The following is a 23,045-nucleotide window of genomic DNA, read 5'->3' as shown; positions in this document are numbered from 1 at the left end:
GCTGTAATGACAAATAATGACATATATTACCGCATTTTCCGGACTATAAGTCACTCCGGAGTATAAGTCGCACCAGCCAAAAAAATGCCTAATGAAGAAGAAAAAACCATGTATAAGTCGCTCCGGCAACTACCTGGGCCTGGAGGCGTAACAGCTCGTTGTTCAAGCACCCATTTGTGAACTCGTTCCTGTCGCTGTGCCCATCTAGCTTTCAGCCTAGAAGTAGCTTTTTTTGTTTTCTTCATTGCAGTAAGAGTGGTACAGTAAGTAAGTAAATGTCATTATACAACCATACAGGAGTAGCAGATACTGGTACACAAGCCTAGAGTGCCCTCGTGCGGCTGTCAGTGTGAAAATAAAAATGTTGATATATAAGTCGCACCTGAGTATAAGTTGCACCCCCAGCCAAACTATTAAAAAAGTGCGACTTGTAGTCCGGACAATATGGAGCTCTCACAGATTTTCACTTGTCATTTGTAGTCACAATGGTTGTGGCCAAAGCCTTTTTGACATACATGAAGTTTCCAAGGACATAACTCTATGCACTAGAAACAATTCATCCAGCTCGTGGGGCAAACAAGAAGAAACCCACATAAAACATACTTAACAATGAAGTAATCTAATTGCTTTTTTTCTTTTTTTTTCAAACAATCACTGTGCATTTGGTGCTTAGGCTTTACAACTCTTATTGATTTTGTGCTAAATGGCTAATTGTCTTAGACTTGTCTCTAAATGATAGGCACTCTGCGAAAGAGTGGTTAGTGCTTCATCCTCTTAGCAGAGGTTGGGGAGGTGAAAACCATTTAAGTGGATACTGCAAGTCTCCATCATTTTCTCCATACTTTATCTTCCAAAGACATATGTGTTTTCATGCCACACGTGATGTCCGGACCCCGCCTAAACCCCATAGAGAAGGGTGTTGAATGAGACTGCGCTCAAAAGGCTGCATAGGCATTTCCCGTCGACTGACACATCCAATTGTTAAATACTGAATTAGCTGTGCAAAATATAGGCAGTTTATTTTTAATCCGCGATGTTTGGCACTTCAAACGTCATGGAGACATTTTAATGAGTGGGTAGCTAATCAGTAATTGGGATTCTCCGGCAGCCAGGAATTAAAAGCTAATAACTACTTAATGAAAGAGAAAACCCCAGGTAAATCGAATCACCCCACACCATGCAGCTTCCCCAATCAGCGCTGGCATTTTAATAAACATTCCTGTCAGGCAGAGGCGAACGGAATGCTGTTCGCTCTCAGGTGAGGCGTCCTGTGTGTGCGGGCCATTGTTAGCCTTTCCGATTGACAGTTCAAAATCCCGCCTGGGGGTCTCGCCAAATAAGGACGTCTTAGATTGGTTTTTCCTTTTGTAGGCTACCCCCAGTCGACTATGAACTGCTGATGAGCGCTATCTGCCCCAGAAATCAAAGCGCCACCGGGGAGGGGTGTATGCGCCTTTGCACTCATCTGGCTGACAAAGAGGGCAGGGACGGTTTGAGGGTGGAGACAAGAGTTGAGCCCTTGAATTCGAAGTGAGAGAATGAGGTGTATCGCGATTCCCCGGAGAGAAGAGGAGAGGTACAGAAGAGTGGTAAGAGAGAGAGATTGAGAGAGAAAGCCAGCTGACTAGAAAGGCCGGATCATGTTGTTCTAGCGTGGGAAGGCAAATGCACAGGAAGAGGCATACAAACACAGGCAATGAAAGCAGTGTGTGGAATATAAAGAAGGAGGTGGCTTTCTGCGCAGAGCCAGTGTGGTAAAACAACATAAATAAGATATCTTTGTTTACAGGGGTATCCAGAGGTAAGGAAAGGCAAATAAATCTCAGAATCACTGGGTTGCATCAAAAATGTGACAGCTTTTTACAGCCATTTTTCTTATTTCCACTCGGCTCTTTCCTTCTGGCTTTGTCACTGCTTCTACAGCGTGCAGTGATTTGTGTGTTGATTAAATACAAGATGCCTTCTCGGGCATATCGTTGTCATGAATTTGGAATATGAGAGACTTGCAACTAAAAGCATATCCTATTTTGGGCCTTTAGAAGTGGATTTCACTTAATATATCAATTACTAACATCCGAATATTTGTCATCTTAGTGGTCACGGCTGATATCTGTAAGTCTGCAGGCGCTGCTCGCAAGAAGTTTTCAAGGTTCTTTTCAAATTCAGTTTAATCTCGTCCGGCCCCGGTGTCATATATAGAAGCAATTACCTTTGGGCGGAGGATCCAAGTTTTGTGAGTCATGGCCCGAAAAGTTTGGGAACCACTGCAGTAAGTTTTATCGAGAAGTGTTATGTCACATGTATGTTGGTGTAGGGATTAGCTCCAGCCTCAAAGCTGTGAGAGATGCATGCATAATTCCGCCAGCGTTTGGCCCCGCACACTGCTAATTTATCAAGCCTGAATCGCTTTGGTAGTTAAGCCCACAAAAACAGTGCTCTCGTAAAAAAAAAAAAAAAAAGAGTGTGTTCTTTTCTCTCATTGGGGATTGCATTAAAATAAATAGATCAATAGAAATAGTAGAGCAAGCCAGAAAATAAAGGAGAGATTATTATAAATACAAATTCTAATATTAATGTTTGCTTACTTCTAGATAAAAATTAGCATTAAAAAAAGAAAAGAAAGGTGTATGTAGTCTGGCATTCTGTGTATTATTACTTTTTCAAAGCTAAGATACTTTTCCACACTTGAATGACCCTGAGCGTTGGGAGCGTGGGCCGGCCGCAAACAACATAATCACATTCACAGTCATTAATGAATACAAGTGCTACAAAAAAAAAACAGATATTTGGTGTTGGAGAGAGAAAACAGCTTCTAGGGACACTCACACTCGTCCCTGAACTGCCTGCTGTGCTCAATTTCAATAATTTTACATAACATAATCTCATCCCCCCACCTCTCCCCTATACACTTAAACTCTGGACTGGATGTTTATTCACTTTTGGTAACACTTTATTCAATCAAAGTGTAAAGTGTAAAGCATTTGCAAACCACTGGCAAGAACTCAGTCCATCATTTCCAAATCATTTACTACAAACATTCCTCAACAAGTGACACTTCAAGACACTTCAAATCACAACAACGCCGCCTAAGAAGTGACTTCCTGTTTCGATCCAGCGCGCCATAATAAAAGCACACAGCTCGTCTCATTGATTAGTTCAGCAGGTACTTGCAGAACGAAAGTTGAACTAATGAACATCTGCACTAATGAATAATTTATTTATTATATTCCTGTAATGTTGCAAGAACCTGCTGAACTAATCAGTGAGATGAGCTGTGTGCTTTTATTTTGGCACGCTGGATCGAAACAGGAAGTCACTTCTTGGGCGGCGTTGTTATGATTTGAAGTTATGTGCTATTATATGCTATATTATGTATACTATTCGGGAACAGCGAACATCTATATTTGGGTGCTCATAAAGGAATGATGAGTGTTGCAAACTAGTGTTATGATAAAGCGTTCCTTCTTTGGTTATATAATGCACGTCATGTGTCTTTAATAACCTCACACACGTGGGTGCATTAAGTGTGAATAAAATGTAATATCAAATTGTAATAGCAATAGTCCTTTCATTTCATTCTAAGCGGATGTGATAAGTTTGATGTTTTTCTTCACTTCCTTTGTGAACGATGATGGCCTTTACAATGTCCTCTCTTGCTTTGTTCAGGGTTGTTCATCTCCTCGCTGGGAGTGAATGTTTGGCCTTGAGGTGTTTTTGAGGGACCATATGGCACAGCACTGCAAGATATAGGTAAGACGATGGCTTATTCTTTTTATTTAATGGAAGGTCTCCTGTAAAGGTTACGCAGATCAACAAGGACTTCATGGTCAAAACAAACAGCTCTGTTCTTGTTTCAAAAGCATGCCTTATTACAGTACGTGTGACACTGGGGAGTTTGAGCTCCTTTAGATGGTGTTCAGGTGGCTAACCCTGAAGGAGTTATTCATGGTTTAAAGTAGACATATGCTTTTTGCCTGGCATTTTGTGATCACTGTTACACACATACTGTAGAACATTATTTAACATTTTAAACACTGAAAGAGAGTTTATTGACCTAAAATGACTTCATACAAATGGAAACTATTCATTTATTACTGGTCCAAAGCCCACAGAATGGATTCAGACCTTCCCTTAAGCAATCGTCAATGTGGTCGTCACCAAAATACAGCGTCAAGGCTTAAATGTCTCACAAAACAAGCCAACAAAAAAAAAAACTATCATCGTACAACCAGTCTCCATGAATGTGAAACATTAAGAAACATATGGCAAATAAAGCGCATACTACCATTTTTCTGACAAAACAGCAACACGAGGATAGTTTTGTAACCATTGCGTTGTTTATGAGACATGTAACATTAGTGTATTTATGTTGTGTTAGTTTCTGGAGCTTCAATGCACATTACATTACTCAAATGTAAATATTTTGCCGTAGTTTTACTCACAGTTGTAGAAGAGCAGCATCTTATATCTTGGGACTGCATCCAAAGAAACATGTTAGTCATGGAGATATTTTAATAATCCAGAAATTAAAATTTGCTGGTAAACGTTTGCACAACTGCAGAGAAAAAATAGCAGTGTGTTTTCCAGCAGTGTGTGTGTTTTCTTCAATGGGCAGGGTGAGAGCAGGTCAGTGCTCTTCCTGGGGACCGGGACGTGAGATAGGTGTAAACGGAAACTTCCAGAGCACAGAACACTGGCTGGGCATAGAAACAATGGCATTTGCCTCACAGAGCTTAAAATCAACAGCAACATATCAAATACAGTATGGCATTTTTATTTTACCAATCAAACCGTGTCCACATAATAATACTATATATAATAATAAAACTATATATAAAAAGGATGTTGCGCAAAGAGCATCTGCTTGACCACTTCTCGTAGTTATATTTACATGCCTTTGGAAAAATCAGAATGGCCGCCTCTGTTGACAATTTCAAGTCATTGTTGAAAACGTGTGTCTTTACATTGGCTTTTAAAGGGGCTAGATGCAAGTTGGTCGGTTTATGCTCACTACTGCCACCCCAGGTCTTACATGTAACTGCAGCTTCTATATGGACCAGAATAAACAACTTTTTAAGTGACAGTGCAGTATTTCAGAGGCAGTTGTGGTGAATAGTTCTGGGCTCATTCTACATGTACATGTAGTGGGAGGAAAATACATACTTTTTTTTGTACATGGGGGCAGTACTTAGTTTTTTTGTGTTACTGTATTCTTGCACTGAATATGGAAAGCACTTTGGGGCAGTACTCTGTTTTAAAAATGTGCTATATAAATGACCTTGATATAACAGTTACACTGACCTTTATTTGTTGCCACCGTTTTTGTATACTGAGATATGCTCTTACCAGGGTTGCCAGGTCAGGGCAGCCAAACCCGCCCAAAAATATCTGAAAACCGCGGAAAACCTGCGGACATACGGCGCGGCTAGAATTTTCAATATTGTTTACTAGTTAACAGAGCCCATGTGCTCCTACGATGATGAGAAACCGCCCCTACTTCCCTCCCTTATTGAAAAAAAGCAGCTTACAGAGCCTTGGATTTGCCTTCGAAACAGTGATTACAGCAAGGCAAAAAAACGCGGACAGTTTTTTTCACCCGCGGAATGGCTTTAAAAGCCGTCCATTTCCGCGGTTTAACCGCGGACCTGGCAACCCTGGCTCTTACCTGAGCTTAATCGAGTTGATGCGTACCTGTCTGGTCTTTGTGCGTGCGCTCAGTCACGCCAAAACCAAAGATGTTTATTTTTAAATTTAGCCTCTCCCAGCATATTCCTATTGAACCAAATGGGGGTGAAGTTAGAAGCGACCAAGCTCTTACACGTTTTCCCTATTTAAATACTGTACGATCCAATACGATCCAAGTATAGTTACACAATATTAAACAATTTTCTAAGTGGATATAAAGCGGTACTATATTGTCAGGCGTAGTAATAAGCTCAGGTAAGAACATATCTCAGTATGGAAAAACGGTGGCCTGTTCCTTTAACATAGCATTCACTGAACATTTGGAGCAGTGTGACGACACAGTCCCCATCTCAGCCGACGTCTGTTGCCACTGTAGAAAATGTTCTGTAATACAGCTTCATTAACGTCATTATAGCTGTATTCACGTACTGCACTTCTCACCTTCTGCACATAGTAACGCACGGATAGAAGGTGGTACATGAGGCGAGTGGGTGGCAGCTGGTGAGCGTGAAGCTGCCCGCGCTCACAAAACTTTCGTAATATCTCGAGCATCAAAGTGAAGGCTGAGCTGTCGCTGAATTTCAGTCTCTGTGTCAACGCGTCTGACGCAGTGTCGCAGTCACACTCCCTTACACAGGATCATAGAGAGCAGCTTCAACAGCAGATTGACGTTGAGGGTCAAAGCCAGAATCATTCAGTGTGCCTGTCCAAATGTGCAATCGCTTTACTGCGATCAATGTGGTCGTGGAATAAACGGCAAAGATAGTTATTTGTGGCATAGAGAACAGCGATCAGCTACATGGTCACAGATACAAACCAATTTCACATCTGTGGCCTCACATTTAGCAACGCAAGTAGAACAATAAAGGCGTTTTAGTGGGGGAATTTCACTCTGGCTTAAAATGGCTGAACCTCTGAACTAATTACTGTCATTTTAATCATATGGAGTAGGATTATGAAACCTTTTGATTCCAGTATTTCGATTCTCATCACTTTGGTGCAAGTCTGGTCAGTAAATGAAAACAGATTGTTTTGGCGCTGTCTTCCCGGGCTCCTGCAGTGAGCATGATTCTTGAATCCCGTTATCTTCCCTGATCCCTCGGTGGTATTTGTTGTTCTGTGTGTCTTGACCTTGGCATAACCCCAATTCATGGGAGGATTGTCACTTCTACTCAACTCCAAAATCTGTATAAATCACCTCACCAGACTGGAGGAGCGCGAACAAGTGCAGGTGAGACATGTCAATGTATTGGGCACAAAAACACACTTACAGATAAGAGTTGTTGAAAACCAAATGAATTAGACCAGTGTGGATTGAGCAAAGTCAATCCACACTCAGAGATATGACCATGTTTCTATAGTCAATTTCACTAAGCACTGTGTTTGAACAGAGGTCAAATTGTTTTCCAACTTGAAACTGAAGTGCAGTTTATTGCATATTAGTCAGATGATTGTGATGTTCTGCTGTTGTCTGCTGTCCTCACGGTGCCATCTGTGTCCAGTACCGTTAAAATCGGAGCTTAGAGACAGGAACTATAGGATTAACTTCGCTGTATTTTTAGCCCGCAGTGAGTGAAGGCTTGATAAATCATTCTTGACCCACACTTAGCAAATCCACCATGCTTTTGGTTCCACAGAAACTCCCTCTCCTCTCAGGAATGTCCCGGGAATCCATCATACATTGTTTCAATTAGTTCAGCCCTTCATCCTGTGACTGTGCATGTCTGATATCTTAATGAGGTACACTTGTACTTAGTGGAGATGTTAACTGCACAATTACCGCATCGTGACACTTCAGTATGTTCGACTGTAATAGACATTGTTTACCGGTGCTGCTTTTTTTTTTTACATATTTTAATGAATCATTGACATATAACTTCATAAGGCATCATTTTCTCTTTCTCGCCCTCAACAATGTAACCACTGGGGAGCTGCTGCGATTCTTTTCTCGCCAACAACTGCGATGAAATCCAGTGTAGTTGCTATGAGGACGTGCAGAAACAGGAACCATTATAAATTGACGATAAAGCTTAAACCTTAATATGATATTGAATCATAGTTGGTGGAGTTTCATAGTTACTGGACAGTCTAGTGAAGATAGAATAAACACATGCATGGCAATATTAAACAAGGTGTGGTGGAATCATGAAACTTTCCGGTGAATTGCTAACCAGTGACACTAGGAGGATGGTAGCAGGTGTGATGGAAGAGTCTTGGGGGGGTTTTGGGGGGGGAGCACTGGTGGTGGGGACTGATCAGGAAATGGTGTAAGGAAATCTAATTTATTTTTCATACACTGCCGGAATGGAATGTCATATATCATGCAGTGCAGCAATTGGGATGCAGGCAGAAGGCTCAAGGAAGATAAAAGAAAAGCGATCAAAGACGGAGAGAGGAGTCAGCTGGAGCCACTACAGGAGCAGCCCCCACTAAGAACAATATAAACTGTGCTACTTACTCCACTGTCACAAAAGTAAGACAAGTCGCTACACACATCCATGGTAATAAGCACAAAAGAAATCTCTGAGGGATGCTCCAAGTTATTTTTTTTAAAGTTTTTTTTAAACCTTAACAATTATTTACATGTGTCGGAAGTCAGCTCTTGTGCAAGTAATCATTAAAATGGAGATTAGTTAAAAAATGTATTATAAAGATGAATGGGCCAGTTTGATTTAGCGCTGCCATTTCGCGACTCTGTCAGAAGTACAATCAAAAGAGAAAGCAGAGCTTGTAGTGTGACTAATAGTGCTTTGTTTTCTCTGCAAACCAAAGACTTCAGGCACACTGGGTTGGCAACACTTATACAAGCAAGGTTTAAAGAGTACTGTAAGCGCCACTGTATGCATACAATTTCCATCATGCTGATTTTCTCGATAGAAAAGGCTTTACAGTTTGCCTGTAGATTTTGGCACCGCTATTTACGTAACACAAGTCGAAACTCAAAGTATATCATCTGACTTTTCTTCCTTGCGCTTGAAAAGATTCGGATGATTAATGCATCAGACAACAAATGATTTTTGGAGTGAAAAGTGATCCTGCTGAAATTCAAATTAGCCTCATTAGCTTTTGGACAAATCATTAACGTACTGTTTGATTGATGGCACTACTTTTAATGAGCTAACACAGAATCCGTGTTAACTTTGGACCGATATTTTTACTTCTTCATTTAGTCAATCACTCCTATCAAAATAGGAAACCTTAAATCACGTAATGACTCAACCGATTAATGAGGGCTCTGTTTTTTGGTCTTTTGTCGCATGCAGCAGTACGGAAGTCAAAGGTAATTAACTACTATATGGCTCTATTAGAAGTAGGCAAGGCAAGGCAAGGCAAGTTTATTTGTAGAGCACAATTCATACACAAGGCAATTCAAAGTGCTTCACAGTTGCATAAATATAAGAAAACAAATACAATCAATAAAACATCAACATAGAATTAATCAATTACAGTAAGAGGCAAGAGTGTAGATAAAATACTTTCAGTTATATGCATTTTTAAGTCTTGTTTTGATTCGCTCTGTCTTGAGCACTATTTTTAAGTCTTGTTTTGACTCGCTCTGTCTTGAGCACTATTTCGCTCTGTCTTGAGCACTATTTTTAAGTCTTGTTTTGACTTGCTCTGTCTTGAGCACTATTTCGCTCTGTCTTGAGCACTATTTTTAAGTCTTGTTTTGACTCGCTCTGTCTTGAGCACTATTTCGCTCTGTCTTGAGCACTATTTTTAAGTCGTGTTTGGACTCGCTCTGTCTTGAGCACTATTTCGCTCTGTCTTGAGCTCTATTTTTAATTCTTGTTGTGACTCGCTCTGTCTTGAGCACCATTTTTAAGTCTTGTTTTGACTCGCTCTGTCTTGAGCACTATTTCGCTCTGTCTTGAGCACTATTTCGCTCTGTCTTGAGCACTATTTCGCTCTGTCTTGAGCACTATTTTTCTTGCTCGTTCAAAAGTAAGTTACCTAACCTCTGTTTTTGTCGCTCCTTCTCCTCTGGACATCAATATAAAATTAATCAATTACAGTAAAAGACGAGAGTGCAGATAAAATACTTTCAGTTATATACACGGGCAAACAGAGCTGTTTTCAGCCTGGATTTGAACATTGTCAGAGTTGAGGCCTGTCTCACATCCTCGTGAAGACTGTTCCAGATTTTAGCTGCATGAAACTGAAACGCAGCCTCACCGTGTTTATTATTGACTCTGGGAACCACCAGGAGGCCCCTCCCTGAGGTTCTCAGGGCCCGAGATGGTTCATACGGCTCTAACATGTCAGAGATGTACTTTGGAGCTAAACCATGAAATGACTTGTACACAAGCAGAGCTGTTTTAAAGTCTATTCTCTGAGTGACAGGAAGCCAGTGCAGAGACTGGAGCACTGGACTAATATGGTCGTATTTCCTGGTTCTTGTCAGGACTCGAGCAGCAGCGTTCTGGATGTACTGTAGCTGTCTGATAGCTCGTTTAGAGAGGCCAGTGAGTAGGCCGTTACAGTAGTCTAATCTGCTGGAGACAAATGCATGGATAAGTCTCTCTAAGTCTGGTTTTGACACTATTCCTCTGATCTTAGCAATGTTTTTCAGATGGTAAAAAGCTGCTGATGTTATTGCTTTGATGTGGCTGTTTAAGTTCAGGTCTGAGTCCATGATTACTCCTAGATTTCTAACCTGATTTTTTGGTTTTAGAGAGAGAGACTCAAGGTGACTGACAACACTTTGTCTTTGTGCCTGTGGGCCAAAAACAATGATCTCAGTTTTGTCTGAGTTTAGTTGGAGAAAGTTGTTTTGCATCCACAAACTGATCTGTTGGATGCAGTGACAGAGTGTATCTACAGGCCCATGTTCACCAGCCGTCAGTGACACGTAGATTTGAGTGTCATCTGCATAGTTGTGGTACGACACGTTGTTGCTGTTTATTAGCTGACCCAATGGAAGCATGTACATGTTGAATAAGAGAGGTCCCAAGATTGACCCCTGGGGGACTCCACAGGTCATGGCAATTTTGTCTGAGACACAGTTGCCAATTTCAACAAAGTACGTCCTGTCCTCGAGATAGGACTTAAACCAGTTTAGAGCATTACCAGAGATTCCCACCCAGTTTTCTAACCTGTGAAGTAAGATCCCGTGGTCCACTGTGTCAAAGGCAGCGCTCAGGTCCAGCAGAACTAAAACTGAGACCTTACCTGCGTTGGTGTTCATACGGATATCATTTGTCACCTTGATCAATAGTATGATGCATTCTCTATCCCTCTTTATATCACTAAAAGGATTCTTCTTCTTCTCTTCCACTTCACCTTTAATGCAGTTCTTTAAAGGTGCATTATGCAACTTTTTATGCGGAAAAAAAAAGTTGATATTTGTGCGTATTTGACCTTGTGGTGACATAGCGGCTGTATGAGTGGCTACCATGGCGCCTTTACTTTTCACCCCGGTGGTCTCTACAACGCTCCAGGATCAATTGTTTTGTAGGTTTTCTGTTGAGAGGGTCCATCAGCCGTGAAAGCTTTCTAAACAATTGATCCTAGAGCCTCCTAGAGAGCACTGTGATGGAAAGTAAAGGCCCCATGGTAACCACTCATAAAGCCGCTGGGTCACAAGGTCAAATATGCTCAAATGTTAACTTTTTTTTTTCACATAAAAAGTTGTATGTGCTACTTTAACGTACAGCTTCAAAAGATTGACCAGTTAGAGTCGCCATGTCATTGTCACATTATTGTTGCGTTTTTGTAGTGTGTTTCGTCTCTTTCTGTTTGTTTTTTGCAGTTTTTGTTGTCTTTTTCGTATTGTTTTTTTGTTTCCATTTTTTTCCCATCACATTTTTGTCTCTTTGTAGTTGCGTTTTTGGCGTATCTTTATTGTACTATTGTTGCTTTCCTGCACGTTTTTGTTGCTATGTTTTTTGCCTTTTTTTTTTTTATTCATCACTGTTTTGACACTTTGTTCCAGAAGCTTTTAGATTTGGGTAAAGCCAAAATGGAGAAAATGTGCTCAATACTTGCCTAATAGCTATTTTCTCTTTCTGGCATGTGTCGCTCTGATTAACCAAAGTATTCCCATTACTTCCTGGACAAACTGCACCGTTCCCACTGTGTTGACTTTTGCTTTTACAGCCGAGAGAGGCTGAGTGCTGCTGTTGAATCAGTATGCGGTGATTAAAATGGACGCCGTCTTGCCAAAAGAGACATTTTCTGCCTGGCTTGTGTTCCCTCATCTGCACAAATGCACCACTTTAGATATTATTTGTGGCATCGCTTGTTGTTGTTGTTTTTTCTATTAGTCATTACTGCTCCAGAGCTTTTGCAAATCACTCCATGCTTTCACGGCTATAGTAGAAATATCTCGCCACTACATTTTAATGGCCAAGAGTTTTTATGGCTCCCAGTTGTGCCATTATTGTCAATTTTAGTTTATCATAAGAACTGTTTGCACCTTACTCAGTGTTTTCTCCCAGCAAAAAAAAAAAAAAAAAAAAAACTGTAAACATCTACAACACAACATAGAATTCTCCATACATATTATTGTCTATGGCAGAGTCATAGGGGTCTCTTTCCAATTACACTTTGATTTCTCTCGCCTGTTCTTGCCAGCATCCAATCATTTGTTGATCCTTTTTCTAACCTTCTCTTCTCGGAGAATTGCGCCCACACTCGCCCAGTTATATATTCTTGGTATCTGCAGCTGATTCTGTAGAATGGCTTGACCTACAACAGTCGCTGGTTATAATTGATGGAGCTGAGGTACACAAAGATAAATACACTCTTTAATGAATTACTACAAAGCTCTGTGTGAAGTTAATGGGATGGCAGTGGCTCTGTTCTGCTCTAAATGCAGTGGGAGTGGGAGGATGAGATGATGTGATTACTAGTCAAGTGTGCACGATTGGGGTATATAGTGGCATCACTGTGAGAGAACAATGAAAACATGCTGTTATAACAAAACGTCCTCAGGCATTAGCTTTGTATGGTGAAAAACAACAACAACAACACATTTTCCAGGATTTAGACCAAAAACTTTAGGTTCTCAAATACACTAACCACTCTGCCACCAAAAGTTTTCACAATATACACCTCAAAATTGTGCAATAGAAGCATTTCTTCCAACTCCAATGAGTGATTTGATTGGCCACTGCAGGTGAAGAAGCACTTCATCTTGTTTTGGGTTGTTCCTATGTAAAAATCTTAAAGCAGAACTAAGTAACTTTTTTTTTTTTTAATACATCCTTTTCATAGTCCCTCTTGGGGTAATACAAGTGTTACTTAAACTGGTGTCTCTGGCCAGAAAACCCTGCTTGCAACTTTCCCTGCCTCCAACCCGGCAGCCCACTCTAATAGAAAACATCTCCCTCGCTGCTCTCAGTTGTCGATGACATGGTGGAAAGTCTTTACTGTGTTCTGTCCACAGCTTTCGTTTTGTTGATGAACATTTTGCAAAACGTTGTCATTTGGTTAATTACGATCAAAAGAAGCTAACACGCTAACGGTAAAGCTAACTGAGGGGTAGCGCCACTTAAACAGTATTTACAGCCAAATTTGAGTGGGAAAAAAAAAAATCTCCATTGTGTAATTCGGTTGTGGCACAATGTACAATATTCCTCTCCTTCTTTGTCTTTCAGTGTCTGTCAGTGTAGTACTCTCACGGACAATTAATGAGTAAAACAACACCTGCAGTGGCTCGAGGCAAAAGTTACTTAGCTCTGCTTTAAAAGTTGCTAATTTACTAACACACAAATCACAACGGGAAAACTGCCTAACTAATGTCTAACACCTCTGCTTCAGTGCTTGCAAAAATGTATTTTGCACATCTAAACTGCAAATCATCTGACACATACAGAGCAATTTGTGAAATATCTTCATCCAATTATTCATTCCAGCATGGAACCCATGTACATGAAAGAAACACTGTGATCAGACTCGAAAAGCCATCGTGTGCAATTGTTGGAATTATTCATGAGTAATTACACTCTCATCTGTCTATTAACCTTATTAGTTAATGCTGGGTTCATAACACAGAGAGCTGTGGCGTCAGTGCATCGCAGTCATGCCCACACGTTTACGAGTGCGGAGGTGCTTTGAACACAGAGCCGCTGTTTAGCAAATATGCCCACGCGCGCTTTGACGACATTTTTTATGATTTTACTTGACGTCCACTGTATGAGCAAGACACCATGATGCATTATGCTCTTCTGAATAATAAATCTCCCGCTCCCTGATTTATTTGTCTTTGAGCCCAGCGGGAATTACTGAGCGGGACAGTCATATGAGGGGAATGTCTTCGGCATAGACGTTTCAATCATTATAAAGATGGGCTGGTACTGTCATTTTATGCAGGAAAAATAGAGTGAAAGAGAGAGAAAGCTTTATATTTCTTCATGTATCAAACTTCATTTCTGTGTACTCTTAGAAGTCACTTTCAAAAGATTGTATTACTTTAGTTTATTCAAATACGATAAGGTGTTGCTGGACAAGATTGCACACTTCAGCAGTTTCCTGAGTGCCAGGACAACCTATCAAAAGCAGCCCTTTTCCATTTTTATAAAGTGGCTCGAAGGAAACCCTCCTGAACATGGAGGAGGCCATGCAAACTTCACATAAGGTCAAAGTGGGTAAACAACTTAGCAAAGAAGGCATAGTTGCATATTATTAACATAAGTTTGCAGTTGTGACCCGGAGCCAAAGAAAAGGGAAACATGATTGTAAAGGAAGAATGAGTTACGTTTCTTTTTATCTGTCACCAGTGCAGAAGTAGTCCAAAAGAATGTGTACCTCAGTGAAGTTCCTCAACCAAACGTGCTTATGTAAATCCCTGTAAAGTAGGCCACCTCTGACGCTTTGGAGCGCTCCACAATGCACAATATCTCTGCAATGGGAGCATTGATCTGCACTAAATCTGTGCAAGTTTTTTATCCTCGCCCAGTTTGGTGTGACAAAACCACTGGAGCTGAACTAATGCTGTTAAAACGCTGCGCCGACTGCCATGTGCTTTTGTCTGATGTGTTTTTTTACTTGCCTCCGCAGTGGAGAGGAGCTGCTAAGTAAAGGCACTCTCTTGTGGAGGTAAAGGCCTGTCAGTCATGCTTTTCAACAATGCTTCAATCCAAGCGCAGGGCAGAGTGATTAACGCTCCTGCTTTGCACACTTAGGTCCTGGGTTTGATCCCAGGTGATTTGCCTGTTATTGTGTCTATCCAAAGATCTTTACCAATCTTTATTTTGTTATGTCTCAGGAGAAGAAGCCAGTGGAGTCTATTGAAATGTGTTTGAATATTTTTGAATGGAATTTTGAGTGACTGGCTGGTCTGTATTTGTGTCGCTGAGTGTTCGTCCTTTGAAAAAAGTGATCACGGTGAATCTCATTCGTCAAAGAATGTGCAACTAAAAAGATATTCTTCAGCTTGTTTTTTGCAACAACCTATGCATCCCATTGACCTCCAGAAAATTTGGAATTGCAATTGATTGCCCCGAGTCTGTTGTTACTTGGGATGCACTGATCCGATACTGGTATCAGATATCGGAGCCAATACTGGAAAAAAATATGATATCGGTATCGGCTACAAATATCCGATATTAAACCAATACTAGTTTTGTCTCTCAACCTTAAAAACACAATTTTTACCACCTAAATCTAAGTGAATGGGCATGCTGTATATCATTGTAAAGCTAAGAACCTGGAGAATTTAATCTCTTGAGGTAGTTTTAACCTTTGCAAATGTATTTTTGATCGCTACGTAAAATTCTGCAGTTAGCAATAGCATGTGAAAGCTAGCGGGAGCATGTTAATGCTAACAAAAACTAATCAAGGCTGGGTCAGAAACTATGATAGAAATACCTAAAGGTAGCCAAATAAAATGAATGATCGGCCACTGCTAAGGCCAAGTATTTTAGTTTAACAAATAACTGATCTAACATATTTGTAATGATCAGATCACTTCATGTGAGTTGTTTATATTAATGTAGCTTAAGGCCTGTCATATACCCAAGGATATTCAGTGTTTACCCAAGAGTTTATCAATAAATTTAAATGCTAATTGATCTGTAACATAACAATAAATATGAATATATTGATCTTACAACAGAGAAGAGTCAATACATTTTTTCCACTCAGAGAATACCACTTTAAAGAAAGTCTCTCGGTATTGGTAAATATTGGATATGGGCAGATACTCATACCCAAGTATCGGTATCGGTAGCAAAAACGATGGATCGGTGCATCCCTAGTTGTTACCATAACTACCATAAAGTGTAGACACTCATACTGTGCATGTTCCTGGCGAATTTGTGATCGTCTTAATTGCTCAAATCTGAGAGTAAATGCTGACAATAATATTCCTGCCATTAACAATGACCTTTCTATTTCTTATAGTTAGAAAACAAATAATAGACTCCAGTCCCCGGCAGCCCCGAACAAAACTGGATTTTGTCTGAACTTGGATTCAGAGGCTGACGTGCATTCATTTTTGTAACTTGTTTTTTTTCTTGCCTGTGAGAGTTTCTTCACTTTCGGTGCTACATCAAGGTGAAATCTGTTAAGTCTTTGTAGACAGCACAACGATAGGAATCTTTGAGTGAAACGGGCCTGATTTCATACAGTTACATCATGTCAGTGTTCTTTTCACAGAAATATTTTGTTACCAAGGCTCATTACCTCCTCAAGGTCTCTATCTCTCACTTTCATTCTGAGAGCAAGTGATGATCAGAAACTGAACAGGAAAAAAAAACAAAAGTATTTATATTTTTCTACAGTGTTAATTTGTTGGCAAATATGAGAAGACAAGCTGAGAGATCATTTGGGAAGTTATGGAAATAAAGTTCGCCCAGATTCGCTCCCCAACCATAAGGAGTCTGATGCCGTAATTCATGTTGGTCCCTGTGCAGCGCCGTTCATCAAACCTCTTTTGAAGTGAAAAGGCCAGTGTGAAGAGAGCACTTCTGAGCAAAAGTAAATCTTTGTAGAGCATTGTAAAAGAAAATGTTGAATATTTATTTTTTTATTTTGAAAGTTTGTGCGGCTGGTTAAGATCACAGGAGCGGCTATGGAGGCAGGAAACAGAGTTGAGATCTGCTTTTGCATATCTTCAGCAATGAAAGTTCGGCCAGTAAAATCCTGATTAAGAGTACGGCCCGTAACAGTGTGATAAAACTAATGGGCGACGGTAACAATTGGTGCAAAACAAAGCCGTGCGAGTGCCTCGAAAATGTGCTTTCAGAACTAGTGTAGAAACTAACTAACTAACTTTTTAAAGGGATATTTCAGATTTTTTTTTACATAGGGCCCCATTTCCTAGTTATAGTGTTAGAGTGTTGTTGATTTCTGGAGATATATTCTTTTTTTTTTTTATTCATGTAATCATTATATTTAGTGGTGCTAGGCTAGTGCTAGTGCTAGGCTAGCGCATGTCTATGGTAACTAGTAGCCTGCATTAAAAACCTCTTCAAAATCGTCGGGTAGTCCTCCAAATGTTGCTATATCTGATTTGTAGAAAGCGTTGCAGGTAAACAAACTACTATAGATCCGGTAACCTAGCAGATCACTCCACCGCTGCCTAGCTTACAACCAGGAAGCTAATACTGCTCAAAAATAATGCATCCATCCATTTTCTTCCGCTTTATCCGGGCCGGGTCGCGGGGGGCAGCAGTCTCAGCAGAGATGCCCAAACTTCCCGATCCACGCGCACCTCCTCCAAAAATAATGCAAATTGGTTATATTCAAAAAATGATTCAGTCAACACAGACATTTATATGGGTAGTCTGGTGTTATAAGTGATTTGCCTCAGGTGCACTGTGCTTGGGTCAGACTGTTTTTAATGCAGGCTACTAGTTACCAAAGACATGCGCTAGCTTAGCACTAGCCTAGCACCACTAAACTCTTCAAATAACAGGACTGCATGAATTAAAGAAATAAATACAAATCTCCAGACATCAGCAACACTCTGCATAACTAGGAAATGGGCCCTATGCCAAAAGTCCTGAAATATCCCTTTAAGAAGTAGTTTAGCAATTCCTTCCTAAACATCCTTTAGTAGAAATACACATTGCCACTCAACAATATGTAAAACTAGTTTGAGCCAACGTACAGCTACTGTGTTTCGAGCCATTCATGAATGGAATAAGCTCTCTTGAGATTTGGATACGCATAAGCAGACAAAACAACTCTAACCCTACACCTAAGATGGAGGCTAATAGGAACATGAACACACGCATATTTTGAAGGGTCTCCAAAGCCAGACCATTTTCGAGCAGTGTATCATGACATAGTGTTACCTTAAAGGATGGACATGTTTTTGATTGAAAAATTGCCATCGTCACACTGAGACATTAGAAAAAAACACATATTTTGCTTTAACTTGGTGCCATGTGCTCATGTTTTTTTGTTGTCGCTGTGTTTGGAGAAGGCAATCAAGGCAATCATTTTTCACTGACTAATCAGGCTCAAGTTTATCTGTTTGTCAGTCTTGTCTGACAGTGATTTATTTACTACAGAGGCAGTCTGAGCCGAAGAGGGAAACGAGAAAAGCAGAGCCAAATGAGCGTCAAAAAAAGATTACATCGCTGTGATTGGTTAAAATGCATAATGTGAGATGCTACTAGAATGCAGCTGCTTCCATAATGTGTGGGACAGCACAATTTAAGGCAATTTAGACCTTAATTCTCAATATATGATCAAATGAAAGAAAAAGAACCCTTGATGCACCCAACTCTAATAGGATTGTTATTGATTGTATTCATAGTGCAGGAGGGTTGTATTACTAGCCTCTGGTTGAAGTTGAGTGTAGTCTTATAGCGCCGAGCTGCAGGGCATTTGAAGTTCACTGCTGCTGAGACGCCCTTCGGAGCACCTGAGCTTGTCAAAGGAAGCCGCGAGTAGCCAACGGGAGTCGATAAATAGATTGCAGGAGCCGGCTGTCCCACTGGGCTGAGTTTGACAGAACAGGCACTCCTCTCTCACACTCCCCGCCTTCGCCATAACGTTTCAATCAATGTGCTCCGGCGTGGGATGTATGCGGTCGGTATACAGCCGGCACGGTGACCACAGAGCCTATCAGGTTCCTGTCAGCTCTCCGCGCCCTGCTCCACTGCTTCTCAAAGTGAGGCTGAACAAGCTCACAGCCGGGGCGCGCGGTGTAATACTGACCTCATGGCACACACACGCATGCTATCCTTCTGAGCTGTAAGTGAACAGGCATCTGCTTTTGAGGGAAAACAGCAGTGACGTTCCGGTTTCTTGTGTCTGCCAACGACGTGTGGAGCTGAACTTATGCAACATTGCTTCACATTGCGGCGAGCGATTGGGCTAGCAGTGTTTTGGAAAGCTTCCTCGTTTTGATTTTCACAACATCATCAGCAAACATTGAGTCTATGTCTCTCAACAAGGAATCGACACGATACCTTCTTAGTGAAAGACGTCTGTATGCTATTGTAGCTTCACCATTTGTACTTTGGCCTTGTCGGCTACTGTACAAAGAAATGAGGTGTTCTTTTTGTCCATCCATTCAAGATGTAGCCCACCTAAAGCTTAAACTTGCTAGCATAATGTTTGCTTTCATTGCAATAACCTTCCATCCAGATTTCCCAGCAGTTGCCCATCCTCATGCAATTTTTTTCAGGGTTTACAATGGCACAATAAATACTTGCAGATGTCACTTCTTGCATAAGATTGCAGGTATTTCCCCTCAACTTATGCAACCCCACGCATCTCCACCTACAGTGTGGCTTTGTACTGTAGTTCCTGACATGTTAGAGGGTTGTACATTAGTGTTCGGCTCCTGCCTGATCCATGGTCAAAGCGACTCAGCTCCCACACATCGTAGTTGGACAAGTGAGGCTCGGAATTTCTGTGGAATCTATAAAACGCACAGGCTAGAAAACAACAGTGGGCGAGGGAAGCCTATGGAGATCAGAGCTAAACCTGCTTTGATTGCCCGGGCACGGTAAACAGGAAGACGACCAGGTGGCTTTGTCCTATGTGCTTTAGATGTGTATTTTTCTAATGAGATGGTAATAAACAAATAAGGTGGATATCAAGACCACCTCTGAACGGCAAGGCGGCGTATAGGACATCAAAAGGGAAGCTGCCGCCATCTCCAAATCACTCACTGCTTTTTTGACTTGCTTTATTGAAAACATTCCTCACACCAATTAAAAACGGGTCCTTATCAAGCGTTGAAAAGCAAAATCGCGCGTTCTGTCGGAAACAAAAGTTAATCCTATTATTGTGTCCTGAATATTGGCTGACTCAATCAGAAGCAGATTACTTTCATCTGATTTGAATCTTAGCTCAGACAAATTGGAAGCACGGGGGCACTTTGGGAGGCGCCACGTCAGATGTATAACATTTTGTGTCATTTAGATTAGCACAACATACACCAAAGTGGCATCAAAGTATATTGGGCTGTTTCTACCTTTGTGGGGCCTCCATCCACAACACAAAGATTATCTGGTCTATGATTAACAAAACTGAGACTGGCTGCTCACGTTGAATGCTGTCCATCCAAAAGTGATCCACGTGAGCTACAGTATGAGCTGAGTATGGGGACATTTTGGGAAGAAAATGCTTTAAAGGAGGATTGCGGTCTAAGCAGATGGTCGTATTGTTTTGCCTGATAGGTATATTAGCAATGCGAGACGATTCCACAGCCCTCCATTCTGACGACCACCTCCACAAACACGTTCACCTCCTGCGGGGGTCCCTGTGCAAACGCAGGCAAATCACCTGCTTTCATTGGCACAGACCTGGGCTATTTGCTAACACTTTTCTATTGTTTACATTATCCGTTTTAGGGCAGCAGACGTGGGTGGTTTAAGGGAGTACTTAAAAGTTTGAGTTACAGATGGCAACGCTAATTCCACTTGCAAATATTCTCTTTGGCTCTTTATGCGGAAAAAGAAAAGTTTACTCGTTTTAGATGATGTGTCTGTAAGGTTGAGTTAATTAGCTGTATTACTGTGTGATTCTGTGCAGTTTTGACAGTGGATTCACACTTGACTGACACCCACACAACTATTTCTATCGATACACCATTTACTTTTGACTTATTGTGACACAATTTGCACCTTAGAGTGAGGATAGGAACATGTCTGTTTTAAAAGAGACATTATTATCGACATTGAAAGCACATTTTACCTTATTCAGGCCTGAAATAAGCCAAACTGATTAGCGGTATAAACTCACGGACCCCAATCTGCCACCAGTTCTTTAGGTTCAGAGGTAAGAAGGCCCTCATTATAACAGAGTAGAGAAATGATACACACAGATACACTGGTGCAACTCTTTCACCAGAGACGCTGGCGCTTCCTGATGGCTGGCGTGCCCTCCCTATCACATGGGCCTTTTAGTGATATCCCTCCCTGACTCTGTTTATTTGTTGGAGACTGTGGCAGTAATAACGTTCCAGCTGAAAAAGAAGTTAAGGCAGCAGCTGCAGCCGTCATATGTGACTGTGTGTATCTGCCACTATGTGTTTATCCGGATGCCATCACAGCGTTTCTGAGGCGACTAAAACAAAATTTAATTTGGAGGGCTGTCACCAGTGCACTTTGCAAAGCCTGTCATAATCTAATCACAAGGCTGGGACAGACATTGTAGCTGGTGCTAAAAAGGTTTTCAGTCCTTGCATGTATCAGTCAGAAACGTTCCTCCGCTGTGAATGCAGCCTGTGGGCTTTTGCTGTGTGCATGAGTGGCTCCAACTCTGGGCTGAGCAGTAACACGAATGATGGATGGAGCTTGTTACTCACAAGTCATTTGCATCATCTTTACGGTTGCCACTAAGGTACCAGGGGAAGCATTTCAAAGCACTTTTTCCCCCCCCATCTTTTTTCCTGGTACCAGATCACTGCCTGTAAGCATCTGCTTCTGAAGCTGAGATACCGTCCTTTTGAATCTCTCTCCTACATCTGCTTAATTTAATAACCGGAGAGAATTCCACTCGAGGTGTTCTTTTCTTTCCCCCCACAATGTTGTCGCCATGCTCTGGACAAAACGTTTCCTTCTCCATTTCTCTGCACTCGATCACTGCCAGTAACCATCTAAGCTGCTTTGGTGCTCTGGGTGTTTTGGTCAGAACCCTCTCGGGCTGAAAGAGAGGACTTTACTCTTCAGCCTCATCGATCCTCTCCTCTGGCTTCCCTCAGGTCTCACTCCTCTGCACTCCTGCTCCACTTCTTCATATGAATATTCCCTGTCTATACGTCTTTTTTTTGTTGTTGTTTTTTTCCCTCTCCATCCTATTGCTACAGTGCATCTGGTGCTGGCTCCCGCTCCCCAGCGCAGTGGCTCTGCGTTGCTCTGCACCTTCAGGCTGTATGTGGGATGGTGTTGTGGGCTGGCATCTGGCGCTGTCTGATAAGAAACTGTGCGGGCTGCTGCTATTCCTGCAGTGATGTTTTTTTTTTAATTTTTCCCGATAGTTTGGGGGAGACCACTGGACAAGGTATTCGCCGTCTTCGAACGGGCTTAGCTAATACAGTGTTTTACAATAGACATTATCTACTCGGCGCAGTGGCCTCGTCAAAATCGGCCTGTCATAAAAATTTGTGGGGCTTTGCAAAACTGTAATTGCATAAGCGCCCAACAACAGAAGCAGATGGTGATTTGGGGACAAAGTTATGGGCCAAGAAAACAGCTATCAGTTAAAAAGGGGAAATGCCATAGTTAACTAATGGTCTCTATAAACATAAATATTCATGACACCCTTCTCAGTAATGTGTTTCTACTTCAGAATGATGCCTTCAGAGAATAATAGATGGTCTTGATAGTGCACTGGCTAAAGGCACTTCTTGTATCTTTGAAACATGCTCGGGGCGATGCCTGGCTACATCCCTGCGCCTCTCCAGATAGAGAATTGATAATCCTTGCCATAGGCTGTAGTTTTTATCGCGCTGGAAAATCTCTCTTCGAGGAACTTTTGGAATAATTGCTTGTTTTGCGGATAAATAGGTTACTGTACTGGTGAGCTATTAATGTGGTTCTGCAGGCCATTTGCTTTGCACTGTTGACAGAAACTAAGCCCATAGCTCACTTTTGGTGAACTGAATTTTGGCTTACTCCCGCGGAGCATTATTAGGGAAACATGCAAATAAAACTGAGCGTGCACTTTTTATATGCATCTCAGGGCGACTTTATAAGGTGCACATTAACACTGTGATCATACTGTTCTTTTTCCACAAATGACCGCGAGTGATTGCTTGTTGGAGTAATAATAATAAGAAATAAAAAAAAGTAATCAGTGTTCCCGAGATGAAGTTGTACATGGCAAGACGTTCTGAACTTTACAAAGAAATGGGAGCTTCTGGAAATAGAAGCGAGCACTATAGGGGGCCTCCTATAAGATGCTCGTATGTGGGAGATGGTTGAAAATGACTCATCTCTATTGTCATC

At 41.3% G+C, this 23,045-nt stretch overlaps 1 protein-coding gene across 3 annotated transcripts in view; it reads left to right on the top strand.

Moving 5' to 3' along the window:
- Positions 1 to 23,045, top strand: part of LOC306975481 (leucine-rich repeat and fibronectin type-III domain-containing protein 2) — a 180,301-nt gene that overhangs the window by 141,922 nt on the left and 15,334 nt on the right. For 2 of the 3 annotated variants that reach the window (XM_079573031.1, XM_079573029.1), the window contains one exon: positions 3,667 to 3,750. The exons of the other annotated variant lie outside the window; for it this stretch is intronic. The gene's annotated coding sequence lies outside the window, so the exon portion shown is untranslated. The remainder of the gene's footprint in view (positions 1 to 3,666; positions 3,751 to 23,045) is intronic. 3 annotated transcript variants of the gene reach the window in all.

This window comes from Gobius niger, assembly GCF_951799975.1.
Source record: "Gobius niger genome assembly, chromosome: 16".
NCBI classification, from domain to species: domain Eukaryota; kingdom Metazoa; phylum Chordata; class Actinopteri; order Gobiiformes; family Gobiidae; genus Gobius; species Gobius niger.
Note: the sequence above shows the minus strand (reverse complement) of the source record. Positions and strands in the feature narration are given on the sequence as shown.